This window comes from Diabrotica virgifera, chromosome 5 (assembly GCF_917563875.1).
Source record: "Diabrotica virgifera virgifera chromosome 5, PGI_DIABVI_V3a".
In the NCBI taxonomy this organism is placed as follows: Eukaryota; Metazoa; Arthropoda; class Insecta; order Coleoptera; family Chrysomelidae; genus Diabrotica; species Diabrotica virgifera.
In genome coordinates this window covers 131820831-131840177 of record NC_065447.1, presented here as the reverse complement: position 1 = coordinate 131840177, position 19347 = coordinate 131820831, and the positions used below count along the sequence as shown (strand labels likewise).

Sequence of the window (19347 nt, the reverse complement as noted above, 5' to 3'; positions counted from 1 at the left end):
GGTATTAAATTTAAATAACTAGTTAAATACTGTCAAGTTGACAAATAACAACCCAAGTAAAACTATGGTTACCACAATTACGTTACGACTATTGCTGGTAAATGTACTTATTTGAAAACTAATTAATTCAAAATTCCTTTAATTTTTTGCCTATAAAAAATAATTTAGTCGGACATTAAATGTTGAAGGCACCACGGGTATTAACGATAATATCGCTTTCAGTTAACTTATATCCCTCAGGCCAAAGGCCCTCGGTATATACACCATTGACCTCAAGTGTTATTATCCTTATAATACTTTTGGTACCTTAACTATAATCTCACAATCAGCCCATAGAAGGTGTCAAACAAATAAAATATTTGGGAATCATACTTGATAATTTATTAACAATTAAACGATTACTTTATTGATTACAGTCAATTTATTTAATGGAAATTAAGGTAATAATAATAATAATGTTTATTCAAAAATAATCAAATATAAAATCTTCCTGAGACTAAAAACATATTTAAGTGTATAATTAACAAGAATTAACATAGGAAGCCACAAGGAAATAAATCTGCACGTAGCTATAGCCCAAAGTAACTCCTGTTATTTATCCAAATCTTTACTAGTCAAACACATTTGTTTTGAAATTCCAGCAGTTTCTTCTTTTTATACCTTTTAAATATCTGGTGGTTGTTCCTAAAACAAAGACATAAATAAAAATTCTACATTGTGTACCATAAAAAAATCATAAAAATGTGGAAAGTATCACAAGAATAAAGAAAAGTCCCAGATATAAAATTCACTATTAAAATAAAAATAGTAAATAATTATTTATATCTGACACTTTTCTTATTGGAACTTCTTTCTGGTAACATCCTTAATCTCTGACTTTTACAATTTATAAGACAAGAGATGATGAATAAAGAAAGGGAAAAGGACTCTGCAGTATACAGTTACATTATGCTTTCATTAATCTAGAAAAAAGATCAGAAAGATAATTCAAAGTCCGAAATTGTAAAAGTCAAAAAGAGATTAAGGATGTACCAGAAAGGGGTTCCAATAAGAAAAGTTTCAGATTTAAATAATTATTTACTATTTTAATAGTGAATTTTGTATCTGGGACTTTTCTCTTTTCTTTAAGAGATATCGCTGAAGCATCCTAATAGTAGATAACTATTTTTGAAATTCCACTTAAATAGACAATTTGATTTCGTTTTGATTCAGAGGTGTGTAGGCAGCTCCACTGGGGACGCCGTAAGGCAGAAACAACTGTCTGGAGATTGTGTATCGCCTCTGGATCGAAAGGAAACATAAACTGTCTCTTCACTATCACAAGAGTATTTTAATATTTTTATTGAATAAAAGTAGTCAAAAAAAAGGACTAGTTGGTGGAGCGAAGAGATAAAAATAGCTGTGAAAGAAAAGAAAGTACCATGGAGAGCTTATCTAGAAAATAACAGTTAATAAGCAAGGAAGCTTGTGAAAGAAAAAGTTAAAAAAGCTAAATTGGAACAGTGGGAGAGATTTGGAGAAAAGATGGAGCAAGACAGTAGTAGGACAAACCAAAAATTGTTCTATTAAGGTCTGAAAAAATGAGAGGTAAATCAGGTAGTACTGTCGTGCAAATAAAAAAAAATAAAATGGAGAAACACTTACCCAACCACAAGATATAGTTAATAGATGGAGTAAATATTCCAGAGTTGAGTAATGAAATAACAATGGAAGAATTAACGGAAGCCATTGCAAAAATGAAAAATGGTAAAGTGGCAGGAATAGATAATATCAAAACACGATTGTTGAAATATATGGGGGAATCTGCATTACACTACTTACACAAATTACTGATAACAATTTGGAAACAGAAACGCATCCCAGAAGATTGGGCAACAGCAGTAATGGCTCTTCTGGTAAAGAAGGGAGGTAAAAAAGTAATGTTCAAATTATCGAGGTATTTTCATGCTAAGTGTACTGGCTAAGATTTATGAATGAACACTGGAGATGAGACTGAGAAAGAAAGTGGAACATCAACTAGACGATGCACAAAAAGGTTTCTGACCGGGCACAGTGTCCAAGATCATATCTTTACTATAAGACAATGGAAAAAGCCTTTGACAAGGTACCCGGACATCACATTTGGAAAGGGCTTGAACTGTTCGATGTTGGAGGAGAACTAATTGATGCAAGTAAAATTTATGTACTGGAACATTGTGCGATCATTAAACTGTGAATCAAACAAATTTGCTAATACACAAGGAGTAAGGCAAGGTGGAGTTTTAAGCTCACTGCTATTCATTATATTATATATATGAATGAACCAATAAAAAAAATGCAGTAGAGTCCCGAAAATTAGATTTAGGTTACCATTGATTAAAAAGTATAACTCTGAGTAAATGTGTATCTGCAGATGACATTGCATTGATACCAAGTTCAGAGAAATCTTTACAAAGCAACCTAAATTTATAGACGAGAGAACTTGCAGACAAAGGAATGAAAATAAAATTAGCAAAGACTAAAACTTTACTTATTTCCAAGACACTGAGAGAAATCCATATAAACCTAGACGGAAATTTAGTAGAACATATGAATGATTTTGAATATTTATAAACTATAATAGACAAAAAATGCAAAAAAAATGAACAACAGAATTGCTAAAACATCACGATTATATCACTCCCTCACTACAGGTTTCATTAGCAAAAGAGAAATTAGTGAGAAGACAAAAGGGACAGTATATTATATACCTCTCTTCTCTGCTTCATGGAAGTGAAACATGGCTGGCTTTCCTAATAATTAAGCTTGAATTATCACATCTTTATTATTATTGTAGACATTTAAAATCCTTATTAATTGAATTACATTAAACTTACCACTTACAAAATGTTTACTTTTCATATTTTAATTTTAGTTCCCTTATATCTGTTCTTCTTGTGGCTTTTATCCATTGTCCCCAGCTTTGTTTGGATAATTCATTTAAATGTATTGCATGGGGAGCCTTGGGAACAGTACAAAATAAGACTTTTCCCTGTCTGCCCTACTCCCACAATTTACAACAATACAAGTTACATGTATAAGCTTCCCAAGAAAGAAAAACTGATAACTGCTATGGACTAATTCAGTTCTGTAGGCGATAAACTACTTTATATTTGATTTGCTGCACACAATTTCGCTGCACAATCGACAATAAAAACAAACAGGATATTCTTTACAAATGTAAATATTAGGATTAGGTTATGTTATGTTAAGCGTCGTTTAAACACAACGACAAGTCACAGCAACTAGTTGTGATGACAAGTTGAAACGCTGTTTAGACGCTGCGATTCAATGCGATACCACCTTCAACCCAACTCCAACTTTGATAAGTTGTGCGATGCACCGTTTACACACAGTGATAAGTTGCAACAACTCGATTGACCTTGATAAGTTGTTTGATTTATCGCTGTGTTTAAACGATCCCTTATGTGCCCCCAGTTAGGCCATATTCGGAAGTTCCTTGTCCCTTTGCTTGATTGGCACACCGATAATTTTCGTTTAATACTGTCCGCTGTCATGAGCCGCTGTCACATCCGCTGTCATTTTACACTCAAATGTCCATAGAATTTCGTACACTTACACTCAAAAGTGTAACACTAAAAAACAAAGGAACAGACCTATTAGGTCTGTTCCTTTGTTTTAAGTGTAACACTAGTTCTTGAAAAGTGTAAGAAAAGTGTAAAAGTGTTACACTTTCTTGTTTCTTTGTTTTTCTAGTGTTTACACTTTTTTTCACGATACACTCAACTTCTGTCGTAGAACGCGTACAACTCGTTTCTTTGAAATGCTGTAGGAAAAAAAGTGTAACACTTTTCTACACCTACCTCCGAGACGGTGGTGGATATTACACTCGTCCTGCGCAGTATCATCCAACCGGCGCCAGCTGTTTAGCCGTTAAATGTGTTTGTTTGTTTGTTTACAAAAAAGATATATTTCTTTTTAGTTTAATTTAAACTAGATTTATAAATTGAAAAAACTAAAGTAGCTACAAGTTTTAATTTAATTTTGCTTAACCTCCGAGTGGCACTTTCCTGTAATTTTAAAATTATCACTTTTCAGTGATTTTTTTAATATGCTTTCATGTCCTTATGTTCAACAAAGCATTTCCTTTAATTACAATTAAGCCAAAACATCGCAAATCCTGGGCCCTGGACTACTAAAGGTATCCGGTATCCGCATATCAGCCATGAATATGCGTTCACTACTCTACATCAAGAAATTTACTTTCCAATGGCTCTGTCACTGAATATATCAGCAAGTATAGGAAAACCTATTTAAAACTTATAAAATCAGCTAAAAAATCGTACTATCAAAATTGTCTGAGAAGCTCTAAAAGTGTTGCAAAAGAAACTTAGTCCATAATAAACGATCTTCGAAATAAAATTCACCCAGCTTAAACATTTTTCCTTTCAGACCCTGGAAATCTAAATGAATACTTTGTTAATGTGAGTAAAAATATAACATCAACAGCTTCGTGCAATCGTACTTGAGACACTGTGTCAGGTGAGGTGTTTGAAAATTTGAGTAACTTGATTCTGGGATGTGAATTTCTAAAACTTTTAAGTGTGGTTTTTAACTGTTGAGAAAAATTATTTATTTAGTGTTGTGTTTATAATTTAATATATGTTTTAAAATGAGTTTTGTTTTATTTTTTGAGAAAAAATTAAAAATACAGCATACTTACAGTACTTTTTTTGAAATGCTATTTTCCAAAGTTTATAAAATTTCTTACGCTCGATTTTATATTAATAAAGTTAAAGTGGACTTTAAATTTAAAGTTTTCTTTAACTGTAACAATTGCTTTTTTTAAGGTAACACACACTTTAACTTTATTATGAAATCGAGCGTTAGTCAAAATTCTAAATGCTCATTAAATAATAACAACAATTAGGTACTTGTATTGAAAACAACATATTTTGTAATTTGAAAAAAAAACAACATATTTGCAACATAGATAACAAAACAACATGCTTTGTTACATATTTTAAAAAACTCTCCATCATGCATGCTCCATGAGAAAAGAAAATATAAAACTAATTTCATCCTTATTGTCTCTCAGATGGCGTAGCTACTTTTGCTATAACTACTCAATGCTTTGCTACTCTACCTACCTACATACAATTTGTATTGTTTTATCAAAAAACAAGCATTTACATACTCTGCAAATTGTATATTTTTTCTTTGCATTTTCATATGAAAAAACCGCGGTATTTATCTTGAACTTTTTTTGAACAAGGTGCAATACTTAGGTAATATTATTATTAATAAAACAAAGTATATTAAAATACAATGTTAAAAACTTTAATAATATTAGCAATATTTAAAAACTTCAATATATTATATTATAATATACATATTATGAATCAGTAGAAACGACTATATTTAAATTTGGTAAATTATAACTCCAATCGACCAGAGCACGACCACACAACCCAAAACACAAGTACGCAAATATGGTTGCGTGAAGCGTGGCTCGAAGCTGTGCAATTTACGAGACTCGCTCGATCTGTAGATCCTTGTGTCCTCATCTCGCCAATTAATGATTCTTTTGAGAAAGGTAAATTTCCAGAGTACCTAAAGACAGCTATCATTATTCCTCTTCATAAGGGTGGTGAAAAATCTAATTCCTGCAAGTATATACCTATTGCATTACTACCGGTACTCCAAAATTATTGAGAGACTCATAAAAGCATGACTTATGTCCTTTCTTGTTGAAAACAACATTTTATTACAAAAGTTCGGCTTTTTAAATAATAAATGTACTGCTGATGCCATGTTTTCTGTACTACATGAGGTTTATCAAGCACTGAGCAATAATCTTCACACTGCCACTGTTTTTTGTGACTATGCCAAAGCTTTTGATTGTGTAAATCATGAAATTTTGATAAAAATAACTAAATTTCTATGGAATTCGAAGAATTTCTTTGAATTGGTTTCAATCTTACTTGGATAGTTGGAAACAACTGGTTAGAGCAAATAATACAGACTCTAGTCTCCAAAATATTGTATGTGGGGTCCTCTACAAACCACAAGGTTCAGTATCAGGTCGTCTACTTTTCCTTACGTTTATTAATGACATCCCTAGTTTAAAAATTGATGGAAAAAATTTTCTTTTTGCTGATGATACCAGTATTACTTGGAGCAACTCAAATATTGCTACTATACCTTCTGATCTACTCACGATAAAAACCTGGTCCGATTCTAATTTACCTGTTTTTAACATAAAACAGTAGCATTATCCTATACAGGAGCTCGTCAATCTTTACCTCTTAACACATTCACAGACACAACTGCATATGAAGCCACTTACTCCATAAGATGTGTCTACATCTAAAGTGTGTCTGTGAATGTGTTAATTACAGTCAGATCAGTATCGTTGATTCTGTAAAGTTTCTTGGTATTTTTTTTAGATAGCAATCTTAAGGGTTAAAAGGGTCTAAAGGGATAAACATTCACTGAAAGCGATATTATCTTTAATACCCGTGGTGCCTTCAACATTTAATGTCTGACTAAATTATTCTTTATAGGCAAAAAAATTTAAGGAATTTTGAATTAATTAGTTTTTAAATAAGTACATTTACCAGCAACAGTTGTAACGTAATTGTGTCAACTCGACAGTATTTAACTAGTTATTTGAATTTAATACCCTAGCTAGGGCATTATTTTTCAAAATAAATATTGAAAAATAACGCCCTAGGGCATTATAATATAACTGACTTCGAAATCATGTACAGTGGAACCTCGATTATCCGTCTCTCCATTAACCGTCACCTCTGTTAACCGTCAGGGTACATACAGAAGTTGTATTGAGTTATACATTAGCAATCATTTAAATGCAAAAAAATAAAAAAAAAGGTAATTTGATTTGTGATGAGGACACAAACGGCTATCCATTGCTGACAGATAAAGAACTCATTGAAATGGCAACAAAGGCGGACCAAACCTATTCGGAAGCTGACACAGTAGCTATATTGATGCTTGGACACAAGGAAGCTTGACTGTAGCTATATTGATGAACCTATTGTAACTGACAAAGATTTGCGTAAATAATCTAGAGAAGCTGCATCGCATATGCAATAATTCATCGAGTGGTATTCTCAACAAGAAGAAGCCAATAAAGTAGATTGCATGATCTTATGCCTTATGCCGATTAAGAAATTCAGCCGTCGCAAAATATGAAGCAGCAGTAAAACACAAATTTCAGAATATTTTAAATTGATTCGATTGTATGAACATAAATCCCTCTTATATTGTCAAACAAACCATACAAATGAAATTTGAGAGTTGTACTATGAATTTTTATTTTTTTTAATGTTCTGTTAACCGTCTTTTCGATTATCCGTCATACCCTTGGTCCGGTGCCCTGACAGATAATCGAGGTTCTACTGTAATAATATTAATGTCCGACTGGTATATTATTTGACAAATAATGACATGATTTTGAAGTCAGTTTGATAAATAATGACATGATTTCGAAGTCAGTTAAGTATGGCATAATGCCCTAGGCTCTAGGGCATTATTTTGAAAAATTACGCCCTAGGGTATTAAATTTAAATAACTAGTTAAATACTGTCAAGTTGACAAATAACAACCCAAGTAAAACTATGGTTACCACAATTACGTTACAACTATTGCTGGTAAATGTACTTATTTGAAAACTAATTAATTCAAAATTCCTTCAATTTTTTGCCTATAAAGAATAATTTAGTCGGACATTAAATGTTGAAGGCACCACAGGTATTAACGATAATATCGCTTTCAGTCAACTTATATCCCTCAGGCCAAAGGCCCTCGGTATATACACCATTGACCTCAAGTGTTATTATCCTTATAATACCTTTGGTACCTTAACTATAATCTCACAATCAGCCCATAGAAGGTGTCAAACAAATAAAATATTTGGGAATCATACTTGATAATTTATTAACAATTAAACGATTACTTTATTGATTACAGTAAATTTATTTAATGGAAATTAAGGTAATAATAATAATAATGTTTATTCAAAAATAATCAAATATAAAATCTTCCTGAGACTAAAAACATATTTAAGTGTATAATTAATAAGAATTAACATAGGAAGCCACAAGGAAATAAATCTGCACGTAGCTATAGCCCAAAGTAACTCCTGTTATTTATCCAAATCTTTACTAGTCAAACACATTTGTTTTGAAATTCCAGCAGTTTCTTCTTTTTATACCTTTTAAATATCTGGTGGTTGTTCCTAAAACAAAGACATAAATAAAAATTCTACATTGTGTACCATAAAAAAATCATAAAAATGTGGAAAGTATCACAAGAATAAAGAAAAGTCCCAGATATAAAATTCACTATTAAAATAAAAATAGTAAATAATTATTTATATCTGATACTTTTCTTATTGGAACTTCTTTCTGGTAACATCCTTAATCTCTGACTTTTACAATTTATAAGACAAGAGATGATGAATAAAGAAAGGGAAAAGGACTCTGCAGTATACAGTTACATTCTGCTTTCATTAATCTAGAAAAAAGATCAGAAAGATAATTCAAAGTCCGAAATTGTAAAAGTCAAAAAGAGATTAAGGATGTACCAGAAAGGGGTTCCAATAAGAAAAGTTTCAGATTTAAATAATTATTTACTATTTTAATAGTGAATTTTGTATCTGGGACTTTTCTCTTTTCTTTAAGAGATATCGCTGAAGCATCCTAATAGTAGATAACTATTTTTGAAATTCCACTTAAATAGACATTTTGATTTCGTTTTGATTCAGAGGTGTGCAGGCAGCTCCACTGGGGACGCCGTAAGGCAGAAACAACTGTCTGGAGATTGTGTATCGCCTAGGTCCGTGAACTTAGCCCGAAAAAGTCGGGAAAAAAAATGCGATTGATGCCATTCGTTTGTCCATTGATTGTCCACCATTTTATTTCGTTAGTCCACCCATCAATTCTTTTTTATAAACAAAAATTTTTTTTCGGGCTAACTTCACAAATCCACAAATTTTCGAAAATTTAAAAAAACTCTTGCTATATTGTTTGTCCATCGTTTGTCCATGTTTGTCCACCACATAATTTTTTTTGTCCACCCTCTGAAACAACCCCCTGTTAATTGTAATTATTTTTTTATTTCTTAATTCGGGCTAACTTCACGTTCTCTTAAATGGCCATTTAAACGTTAATTCGGGTGCAGAATCACAACTACCCGTTTGTCCACCCCTTTGCAGCGTTTGTCCTGCCCGTTAAAGTGCGAAACAACCCCCTCGTTAATTGTAATTATTTTTTTTAATTCTTAATAAGGGCTAACTTCAAGTTCTCTTAAATATGTATTTAAACGTTAATTCGGGTGCAGAATCACAACTACCCGTTTGTCCACTCCTTCGCAGCGTTTGTCCAACCCCTTAAAGTGCGAAAAAACCCCCTCGTCAATTGTAATTATTTTTTTATTTCTTTATTCGGGCTAACTTCACGTTCTCTTAAATGGGCATTTAAACGTTAATTCGGGTGCAGAATCACAACTAAGCGTTTGTTCACCCCTTTGCAGCGTTTGTCCAACCCCTTAAAGTGCGAAACAACCCCCCTGTTAATTGTAATTATTTTTTTATTTCTTAATTCCGGCTAACTTCACGTCCATTTAAACGTGTATTTTAAAGTTAATTCGGGTCAAGAATCACAACTACCCGTTTGTCCACTTCATCGCAGCGTTTGTCCAGCCCCTTAAAGTGCGAAACAACCCCCTAGTTAATTGTAATTATTTTTTTATTTCTTTATTCGGGCTAACTTCACGTTCTCTTAAATGGACATTTAAACGTTAATTCGGATGCAGAATCACAACTGCCCGTTTGTCCACCCTTTCGCAGCGTTTGTCCAACCACTTAAAGTGCGAAACAACCCCCCTGTTAATTGTAATTATTTTTTTATTTCTTAATTCCGGCTAACTTCACGTCCATTTAAACGTGTATTTTAAAGTTAATTCGGGTCAAGAATCACAACTACCCGTTTGTCCACTTCATCGCAGCGTTTGTCCAGCCCCTTAAAGTGCGAAACAACCCCCTAGTTAATTGTAATTATTTTTTTATTTCTTTATTCGGGTTAACTTCACGTTCTCTTAAATGGGCATTTAAACGCTAATTCGGGTGCAGAATCACAACTGCCCGTTTGTCCACCCTTTCGCAGCGTTTGTCCAACCACTTAAAGTGCGAAACAACCCCCTCGTTAATTGTAATTATTTTTTTATTTCTTAATTCGGGCTAGGTTCACGTTCCCTTAAATGGGCATTTAAACGTTAATTCGGGTGAAGAATCACAACTACCCGTTTGTCTACTTCATCGCAGCGTTTGTCCAGCCCCTTAAAGTGCGAAACAACCCCCTAGTTAATTGTAATTATTTTTTTATTTCTTTATTCGGGTTAACTTCACGTTCTCTTAAATGGGCATTTAAACGCTAATTCGGGTGCAGAATCACAACTGCCCGTTTGTCCACCCTTTCGCAGCGTTTGTCCAACCACTTAAAGTGCGAAACAACCCCCTCGTTAATTGTAATTATTTTTTTATTTCTTAATTCGGGCTAGGTTCACGTTCCCTTAAATGGGCATTTAAACGTTAATTCGGGTGAAGAATCACAACTACCCGTTTGTCTACTTCATCGCAGCGTTTGTCCAGCCCCTTAAAGTGCGAAACAACCCCCTAGTTAATTGTAATTATTTTTTTATTTCTTTATTCGGGTTAACTTCACGTTCTCTTAAATGGGCATTTAAACGCTAATTCGGGTGCAGAATCACAACTGCCCGTTTGTCCACCCTTTCGCAGCGTTTGTCCAACCACTTAAAGTGCGTAACAACCCCCTCGTTAATTGTAATTATTTTTTCATTTCTTTATTCGGGCTAACTTCACGTTCTCTTAAATGGGCATTCAAACGTTAATTCGGGTGCGGAATCACAACTGCCCGTTTGTCCACCCTTTCGCAGCGTTTGTCCAACCACTTAAAGTGCGAAACAACCCCCCTGTTAATTGTAATTATTTTTTTATTTCTTATTCCGGGCTAGCTTCGCGTTCTCTTAAATGGGCATTTAAACGTTAATTCTGGTGCAGAATCACAACTACCCGTTTGTCCACCCCTTCGCAGCGTTTGTCCAACTCCTTAAAGTGCGAAACAACCCCCCTGTTAATTGTAATTATTTTTTTATTTCTTAATTCGGGCTAACTTCACGTTCCCTTAAATGGGCATTTAAAAGCTGGCCCGAATTAAGAAATAAAAAAATAATTACAACTAACAGGGGGGTTGTTTCGCACTTTAAGGGGTTGGACAAACGCTGCGAAGGGGTGGACAAACGGGTAGTTGTGGTTCTGCACCCGAATTAACGTTTAAATGCCCATTTAAGGGAACGTGAAGCTAGCCCGAATTAAGAAATAAAAAAATAATTACAATTAACAGGGGGGTTGTTTCGCACTTTAAGGGGCTGGACAAACGCTGCGAAGGGGTGGACAAACGGGTAGTTGTGATTCTTCACCCGAATTAACTTTAAAATACACGTTTAAACGGACGTGAAGTTAGCCTGAATTAAGAAATAAAAAAATAATTACAATTAACAGGGGGGTTGTTTCGCACTTTAAGGGGTTGGACAAACGCTGTAAAGGGGTCGACAAACGCTTAGTTGTGATTCTGCACCCGAATTAACGTTTAAATGCCCATTTAAGAGAACGTGAAGTTAGCCCGAATAAAGAAATAAAAAAATAATTACAATTGACGAGGGGGTTGTTTCGCACTTTAAGGGGTTGGACAAACGCTGCGAAGGAGTGGACAAACGGGTAGTTGTATTCTGCACCCGAATTAACGTTTAAATACCTATTTAAGAGAACTTGAAGTTAGCCCGAATTAAGAATTAAAAAAATAATTACAATTAACGAGTGGGTTGTTTCGCACTTTAAGGGGCTGGACAAACGGGTAGTTGTGATTCTTCACCCGATTTAACTTTAAAATACACGTTTAAACGGACGTGAAGTTAGCCTGAATTAAGAAATAAAAAAATAATTACAATTAACAGGGGGGTTGTTTCGCACTTTAAGGGGTTGGACAAACGCTGCAAAGGGGTCGACAAACGCTTAGTTGTGATTCTGCACCCGAATTAACGTTTAAATGCCCATTTAAGAGAACGTGAAGTTAGCCCGAATAAAGAAATAAAAAAATAATTACAATTGACGAGGGGGTTGTTTCGCACTTTAAGGGGTTGGACAAACGCTGCGAAGGGGTGGACAAACGGGTAGTTGTGATTCTTCACCCGATTTAACTTTAAAATACACGTTTAAACGGACGTGAAGTTAGCCCGAATTAAGAAATAAAAAAATAAGTACAATTAACAGGGGGGTTGTTTCGCACTTTAAGGGGTTGGACAAATGCTGCAAAGGGGTGGACAAACGCTTAGTTGTGATTCTGCACCTGAATTAACGTTTAAATGCCCATTTAAGAGAACGTGAAGTTAGCCCGAATTAAGAAATAAAAAAATAATTACAATTAACAGGGGGTTGTTTCAGAGGGTGGACAAAAAAATTATGTGGTGGACAAACATGGACAAACGATGGACAAACAATATAGCAAGAGTTTTTTTAAATTTTCGAAAATTTGTGGATTTGTGAAGTTAGCCCGAAAAAAAATTTTTGTTTATAAAAAAGAATTGATGGGTGGACTAACGAAATAAAATGGTGGACAAACGTGGACAATCAATGGACAAACGAATGGCATCAATCGCATTTTTTTTCCCGACTTTTTCGGGCTAACTTCACGGAGCTGTATCGCCTCTGGATTGAAAGGAAACATAAACTGTCTCTTCACTATCACAAGAGTATTTTAATATTTTTATTGAATAAAAGTATTTAAAAAAAAAAGGACTAGTTGGTGGAGCGAAGAGATAAAAATAGCTGTGAAAGAAAAGAAAGTACCATGGAGAGCTTATCTAGAAAATAACAGTTAATAAGCAAGGAAGCTTGTGAAAGAAAAAGTTAAAAAAGCTAAATTGGAACAGTGGGAGAGATTTGGAGAAAAGATGGAGCAAGACAGTAGTAGGACAAACCAAAAATTGTTCTATTAAGGTCTGAAAAAATGAGAAGTAAATCAGGTAGTACTGTCGTGCAAATAAAAAAAAATAAAATGGAGAAACACTTACCCAACCACAAGATATAGTTAATAGATGGAGTAAATATTCCAAAGAGTTGAGTAATGAAATAACAATGGAAGAATTAACGGAAGCCATTGCAAAAATGAAAAATGGTAAAGTGGCAGGAATAGATAATATCAAAACACAATTGTTGAAATATATGGGGGAATCTGCATTACACTACTTACACAAATTACTGATAACAATTTGGAAACAGAAACGCATCCCAGAAGATTGGGCAACAGCAGTAATGGCTCTTCTGGTAAAGAAGGGAGGTAAAAAAGTAATGTTCAAATTATCGAGGTATTTTCATGCTAAGTGTACTGGCTAAGATTTATGAATGAACACTGGAGATGAGACTGAGAAAGAAAGTGGAACATCAACTAGACGATGCACAAAAAGGTTTCTGACCGGGCACAGTGTCCAAGATCATATCTTTACTATAAGACAATGGAAAAAGCCTTTGACAAGGTACCCGGACATCACATTTGGAAAGGGCTTGAACTGTTCGATGTTGGAGGAGAACTAATTGATGCAAGTAAAATTTATGTACTGGAACATTGTGCGAGCATTAAACTGTGAATCAAACAAATTTGCTAATACACAAGGAGTAAGGCAAGGTGGAGTTTTAAGCTCACTGCTATTCATTATATTATATATATGAATGAACCAATAAAAAAAATGCAGTAGAGTCCCGAAAATTAGATTTAGGTTACCATTGATTAAAAAGTATAACTCTGAGTAAATGTGTATCTGCAGATGACATTGCATTGATACCAAGTTCAGAGAAATCTTTACAAAGCAACCTAAATTTATAGACGAGAGAACTTGCAGAAAAAGGAATGAAAATAAAATTAGCAAAGACTAAAACCTTACTTATTTCCAAGACACCGAGAGAAATCCATATAAACCTAGACGGAAATTTAGTAGAACATATGAATGATTTTGAATATTTATAAACTATAATAGACAAAAAATGCAAAAAAAATGAACAACAAAATTGCTAAAACATCACGATTATATCACTCCCTCACTACAGGTTTCATTAGCAAAAGAGAAATTAATGAGAAGACAAAAGGGACAGTATATTATATACCTCCCTTCTCTGCTTCATGGAAGTGAAACATGGCTGGCTTTCCTAATAATTAAGCTTGAATTATCACATTTTTATTATTATTGTAGACATTTAAAATCCTTATTAATTGAATTACATTAAACTTACCACTTATAAAATGTTTACTTTTCATATTTTAATTTTAGTTCCCTTATATCTGTTCTTCTTGTGGCTTTTATCCATTGTCCCCGGCTTTGTTTGGATAATTCATTTAAATGTATTGCATGGGGAGCCTTGGGAACAGTACAAAATAAGACTTTTCCCTGTCTGCCCTACTCCCACAATTTACAACAATAAAAGTTACATGTATAAGCTTCCCAAGAAAGAAAAACTGATAACTGCTATGGACTAATTCAGTTCTGTAGGCGATAAACTACTTTATATTTGATTTGCTATCACAATTTCGCTGCACAATCGACAATAAAAACAAACAGGATATTCTTTACAAATGTAAATATTAGGATTAGGTTATGTTATGTGCCCCCAGTTAGGCCATATTCGGAAGTTCCTTGTTCCTTTGCTTGATTGGCACACCGATAATTTTCGTTTAATACTGTCCGCTGTCATGAGCCGCTGTCACATCCGCTGTCATTTTACACTCAAATGTCCATAGAATTTCTTACACTTACACTCAAAAGTGTAACACTAAGGCCCGGTTGTACAATCGAGGTTCAACTCCGGCTCAGCGCCATTACCGAGTTCAGGGCAAGAAGTGCGTTGTACATACAAAGTTTAAGCTTGAGCTCGGTTTAAGCCCGGGTTCAGCTGAGCGGTCGATGTTCGGCGGTTTAACGCTGGTTCAAGCATTTTTAACCTCACATTTTTGTCATTATCAACGGAAATCATAATATTTACACCTTAAAAATGAACGTCATTGAAAATTTAACTAATAATGAAGATTTTCTGGAAATGGTAAATATTCTAGAAGGAAGGAGAACACAGAAACAGTGTAGGTCTAGAGAAAATCATTTTGAAAATGGAAGGATAATGCATTGTTGCAAAGATTTTGGATATCTGTTCACTGTTCACTATTTGTATGAAACTAGTATTGCTCATAGAATAAAAAATCGAACAGATAGGTAAGAACGAGAACGAAAACAAGTGGCAAATTTGTTATTGACATTTCAAGAACCAAGCTGTATCTTCTAAGAACATGGTTTTTATTGCCTTAAATTAAGGTTTTGTGCAGTGAAGTGGGCCCATATCACTGGTTTTAAGCAACAGGCTCCTTTTTGCAACTTATGAATGATTTTGAAGCAAATGTAGAAAACGATTTTGTTAATTTATTAAATTAGATGTACATAATTTATTAATAAATCTTGAATTAATTATATTTGTACCATGCTTATGTAGGTACATATCACTTTATTTAATAATAATTACAAACTAATTTACCTTCTAAAATTATTTAAATTACCTACCTACTTCCCTAGAATAAGGCAAATATTAACATTTTTGAGTTAATTTGAAATCATAGCTGTAAACAGTTAAATATTTATGAGAAGAGAATGTGAAGATTGAATTAGTATCTTCTTTAGTGATAGTGGTTACGGAGTCAAGAAAACCTGATAACACTCTTACGCAATCCTTCATCACAAGCTGAAATTTTATTTAATGAGGCACAATGAGAATGCAGAATGCATAGACACAGTTGAATGGGTCTACCGAATAACAATTGTTAAGTGCCATGTGATTCGATTTTAAGAAATCGAACAAAAACTGTTAAAATTGGAATATTGGTAAATTTACACATTTAAGGGTTAGTTATTAATACAGTTTGTAAATAACTGTACTGTATTACTAATCCTTTTTTAATGGCATGGACTATATGTCAATCAGCCAGTCAAAGCATGACTAATATATTAAGAAGAATATAGGTACATTTAAAGACCGTAAAGTCCATAAAATATCAATGACGAAGAAAAGTTAGTTCAGTTGAGATGTAATTTAAGTACTGAAATTAAACAGATGGTACTAAGCTGAAGTAATTAATTACTAATCCTTAAGATGTATAAATTTACCATTATTATAATTTTAACAGTTTTTGTTCGATTTCTTAAAAACGAATCACATGGCACTTTTATTCGGAAGGCCCATTCAATTGTAATTGGAACATCAATGATACACAATATTGCAATGCTTTTTAATAACCCTTTGCCCATACTACATAAAGAAGAAGAAGTAGCAATGGCATTAGCCAAAAATGTAGTAAATCTAACTGTCTATTGTCCACTTTACATCAACAATAAATTGAACAATAAATTGACAAAGTTATTCAAGGCCAAATTTGACGAGTACAAAATGTATGTTTGTAAAAGAAAATGAAGGAATTTGATGAAATAGAACAATTGGATATGTTTTATTTTGTCAAATTTCTTTATTTTCTTTTTATTCACGGCAAAATTGGATGTAGAATTGTGCTTTGTATAATTCAAATTTGACCTTGAATAACTTGTTGTCAATTTCTTGTCCAATTATTGTTGATGTAAAGTGGACTTATAGTCTAGAGAATCATGAGAAGTACAATTTGTCAAACGTAGGAGGAGGTTGAAAATCTTATGCATGAATACTTTGTTAATTTAGAAATTTAAACTAATACATACAACAACTATTAGATATTTATAAAAATTTCTTACTATCTGCTACAATCAATGGTTTTGATAAACTTCTTTAAAATTTTGGGGGTTATTTGTTTCATTCTATTTTGTACAATTCTGCTTTATTATTTGGCCAAAGATACCAATATTTCTTTTTGAGAGGTGAAATTGGAAGGCTTTTTTGCGTCCAGTGTAGAAAAAAACACTTATATAAAAACAGTTTTTTACAAAAAGAAAATAAACACATTGAAATATCCTAATATTTATAATACCTATTCAAATGGTCTGTTTACAAATTTAACGTAGGAAATTGATTAAACTGATAAACTAAACGATAGAAAATACCGATTAAACTAATAACAGTAATAAAAGAATTATATTGACAAAAACCAAATAATAATACATAAATGGCGGGAAAATTTATGTCGAGAATTGACGGGAATTGCTTTGAATACGCATGCCTTACGTTGCCAACCTTACCAAAATTTGTATGAACCTCGGCTTAACTGAACTCGGCATTGAACAACCCGAATGAAGTTAAACCGACGCTCAAAATTGAACCCGGTTCAACTAAGCGATAGCTTAAGCCGCCAATGTACAATCGGGCCTAAAAAACAAAGGAACAGACCTAATATATACCTCTATGGAAGAAGCGTTGAAAAATAAACGTTGTTAACTTCACACCGATGTCATAACCGTATTTCCGTGAGTATTCGATTTCGTGTTAAACTTTAACTTGTGCGCATTCAGTTTACGCATGACGAATGGCGTCAAGTTGTTATTGTTGAAAGCGTTTAATTATTTGTAATAAGATTATGAGTGCTTATACAGTCTTTTTACATAAAATTGTACAATATTGTGACCATCTAGTTTAGTTAGACAAGTGTTAAGTAAGACTTTTCCACTGGATTATTCATTTGAGTGTCAAAAGTATGTCACATAAAATGGGGTATATAATGTTTCTTGCCCGTAAGCAAATCAATTTCCGTAATAAATATTTGCACTTATGTATGAGAGGACGATTGGAAATTCTGCGAGATGAATCTGTGTAACGTTGTTTTTATAGTTTTAAACAGTTTAAGGAGTAATTGAGGTTGTGAACCGTGAAATTTCTATTTGAACACATGGAATAACACTCCCCCGTCAAAGGAACAAGATGGCTGCGATCATATCCATCTTCATATTTTGCGATATTGGTGCTTATGAATTGATGAAAGCCCTAGAAATACAGCTTATTTTAATTATTTGCTTGGTTTTTATAATTTTTGACGTTGATTCAACACTTATGCATACAGATTACGTATTTAAAATGTATATAATATGTCTGTCCATAACAGTTTGATAAACATATATTAGTACCTGAATTCATGATATTCTTCACATATTTTACCTGCATGTGATTTTTCCTGTACGTGTTAAATGACCGCCAAAATTGCTAAAATATGATCAAACACAGACTGTTTTAATTGTAATTATTGAATTTTTCCATAAACCTGATCTTTTAATTTTTACTGTCATTTAGCTCTTGTTTAGTTTTTTAATATTTTTTCATTCAAAAAATAAATCTATTATATCAATTTAATATGAATATACAGTATCAAAATTTTTGCTGTATTAAGCTCCAGTAGGTTTTTTCATAGTTTCTTTAGTACACAATGGAAATCAATAGAATTTGATCAAGTAAAGTTATAAAAACATGGCAATACAACATATAAAAGCTATTAAATTTTATAGAAAAAAATAAGGAACATCAGTAAATAAGTTACTCCACATTTAATACATTATACTCTCTTTACAACGAACACGGGTATTACGAGGTGTTTTGCTTATAGTGAGGTACATTAGGTGTCCCATGAAATTCCTATTGAACTATAACGAGTTATATTTGGTTCTAACGAGGAAAAATGTGATCGAAGAACATGTTTCTTAACCTGTTTTTGGTGCAGTGATGGCCAGAAATAAATACTCCAGCTGCATGTATACAGAAATGCCTAGAATCTGTGATTATCAAGGTTAGTGATGTACATAGCTCCACGAACTATCAACTACTTCATGTTTATCCACTGACTCTTTTTCAAAAACACCATTCAAAGAATATTTAGCATCTTATATTGCCCGGAATGTAGTGATGTTGAAAAAGTAACTATTCGTTACAAAGTACTCGTTACTTACGAATACCAAAAGTAACGATTACTATACAGAGAGGCAAATCGTTACTTTGATTACTTCATTACTTCGTACCAATCGTATCAGAGCTAGTAACGACTATTGTATCTACTTTGATTACTCTGATTTCTTCGTTACTTCATACCAATCGTATTAGAGGGAGTAACGACTATTGTATCTACTTTGAATACTCTGCTTACTTCGTACCAATCGTATCAGAGCGAGTAACAACTATTATATCTACTTTGATTACTATGATTACTTCGTACCAGTCGTAATAGAGCGAGTAACGACTATAGTATCTACTTTGATTACTCTGATTACTTC

General features: G+C 33.2%; 1 protein-coding gene and 1 long non-coding RNA gene across 11 annotated transcripts in view; one reads left to right on the top strand and one right to left on the bottom strand.

Annotated features, from left to right (window-relative positions):
• Positions 1–366: 366 nt before the first annotated feature.
• LOC126885145 (uncharacterized) lies at positions 367–15082 on the bottom strand. 2 transcript variants are annotated; one of them, XR_007698304.1, is made up of 2 exons: positions 14366–15082; positions 367–684 (listed from the first exon to the last, which is right to left on the bottom strand). It is a non-coding gene; the product is annotated as an uncharacterized LOC126885145 (long non-coding RNA). The 2 variants fall into 2 exon arrangements; XR_007698303.1 differs by lacking the exon at positions 367–684 and adding an exon at positions 7917–8242 and having other exon boundaries at positions 14366–14660.
• A 2362-nt stretch (positions 15083–17444) lies between these two features.
• LOC114343065 (uncharacterized) overlaps positions 17445–19347 on the top strand; it is a 618263-nt gene continuing 616360 nt past the window's right edge. Inside the window, exons 1-2 of one of the 9 annotated variants that reach the window (XM_050651570.1) lie at positions 17596–17784; positions 18589–18866. The gene's annotated coding sequence lies outside the window, so the exon portion shown is untranslated. Of the gene's footprint in view, positions 17560–17582; positions 18051–18588; positions 18867–19347 lie in introns of those variants that run through there. The other 8 variants (XM_050651567.1, XM_050651565.1, XM_050651572.1 and 5 more) reach the window with 8 other exon arrangements.